We start from the raw sequence: 1,949 nt of genomic DNA, 5'->3' as shown, positions 1-1,949 counted from the left end.
GGCTGAAAGCTTGGGGGATAACTCCTCCCTCCTCAGCCTCGGTCCCAAGGTACAGGACCACTTGCACCAGCAGCGTGGGTCAGCAAGTGAGCAGAAGCCAGAAAAGGGCAGGCTGGAAGACAAGTACCCGCTGAAGATCAAGAGAGAGGCCATCTATGTCCCACGTAGCACTTACATCAGACTGGGACACTTCCCATTTACAGAAGACTATAAAACCCCCACCTTGCCCTCACTTGGGGCTGACACCATTTTAGGCCTCAGCCAGTCTGCACCCAGATGCTCATGAACACAGCATGTTGCTCCACACCACCTCGAGCTGTTTGCTGGCGCTCTCAGGGTTCGAACCAATAATAGAGCCTTGCACCTAATATCCCAGGTAGTAATCCAAGAGTGATATCTGCATGACACCCCTCCTCCTTCACCCTCCATATCCAAGTGATCACCAAGGATACAAGCTGGCCAGGCAAGGTAGCTCACGCCTCTAAGCCCAGTACTTTAGGCGGCTGAGGCATGTGGATCACCTGAGGTCAGGAGCTCGAGACTGGCCTGGCCAACATTGGAAAACCCTGTCTCTACTAGAAATTCAAAAATTAGCCAGGTGTGGTGGCAGGTGCTTGTAATCCCAGCTACTTGGGAGGCTGAGGCTGGAGAATCGCTTGAACCTGGGAGGCACAGGATGCAGTGATTCAAGATCACACCATTTCCCTCCAGCCTGGGCAACAGAGGAAGACTCTGTCTCAAAAAAAAAAAAAAAAAGAAAACCAAAGAATTAGTATAGTTTTGTCACCAGCAAAGGGGTCTTGTCCCAGACCCCAACAACAGGATTTTGGATCTCACACGAAATGGAATTTATGGTGAGTCGCAGAGTCTAGTGACATTAAGAGATTTTTTTAGCCCCTACTAAGTGACAGAGCATGGAGTCCTCAGAAAGCAAGAGGAGGAATGCACCTGTTTCAAAGAAAAAAAATTTTTTTGAGACAGAGTTTTACTCTAGTCACAATGACATGATCTCGGCTTCCTACAACCTCTGCTTCTTGGGTTTAAGGATTCTCCTGCCTCAACCTCCCAAGTAGCTGGGATTACAGGTGTCCACCACCACGCCCGCTAATTTGTTTGTATTTCTATTCCATTTTTTTTATTATTTAATTTATTTTCTTCCATCCCCATAGAGACTGCCAAAAATTGCCAGTGCCAACTATATTTCCAGTCATCATGGTGGAGTATTGGGAAAAGTTTTCAATTAGCAATAATCACGCCTTGGATAAACCTCATTGGCTACAATACTGCCACTGTGCAAAGCTATATTTTTGTATTTTTAGTAAAGGCTGTGTTTCACCATGTTGGCCATGCTGCTGTCCAACTCCTGGCCTCAAGTGATCTGCCCTCCTCGGCCTCTCAGTGTGCTGGGATTAAGTAATCATACCTGTGATCCCAGCTCATTAACGTACAAATAGGATACTTAATGTTTGTTTATATAGGTTATTAAGAACAGTGTTGCCTCTTATAAAGGATTGTGATCAGTTTGTGTCAGGCTGTTAGTCTTGTTACTTTTCTATGTCACTATTGATTTTAACAATAATTTAGGAGTGTACTATTATCTTTAAAGTAAAACTTATTTTTAAATTAAGAATGTTTTTTGCTTAAAGTACTGGTATATATTTATAAGTTTTGGGTCTTTATTTAGTTATTAACTTGTTCCTGCAACCTTAAATATTTTATAACCAAAGGTGATCAATCCCTAAATATATAATTCAACAAATTTAACGTGTGTGTGTGTGTGTGTGAGAGAGAGAGAGAGAGAGTGAGAGAGAGAGAGAAAGACAGGGTCTGACTCTGTCTCCCATGCTTGAGTGCAGTGGTGCAATCATGGCTGGCTCACTGCGGCCTCAAACTCCTGGGCGCAAGTGATCCTCCCGCCTCAGTCTCCTGGGTAGCTGGGACCACAGGCA

General features: G+C 44.5%; 1 non-coding gene across 1 annotated transcript; it reads right to left on the bottom strand.

Moving 5' to 3' along the window:
- Positions 1 to 1,160: 1,160 nt before the first annotated feature.
- Positions 1,161 to 1,301, bottom strand: LOC119469897. Its single transcript, XR_005198750.1, has one exon. It is a non-coding gene; the product is annotated as a U4 spliceosomal RNA (small nuclear RNA).
- Between the last annotated feature and the right edge of the window lie 648 nt (positions 1,302 to 1,949).

Source organism: Cebus imitator, unplaced genomic scaffold, assembly GCF_001604975.1.
Source record: "Cebus imitator isolate Cc_AM_T3 unplaced genomic scaffold, Cebus_imitator-1.0 Scaffold967, whole genome shotgun sequence".
NCBI classification, from domain to species: Eukaryota; Metazoa; Chordata; class Mammalia; order Primates; family Cebidae; genus Cebus; species Cebus imitator.
Note: the sequence above shows the minus strand (reverse complement) of the source record. Positions and strands in the feature narration are given on the sequence as shown.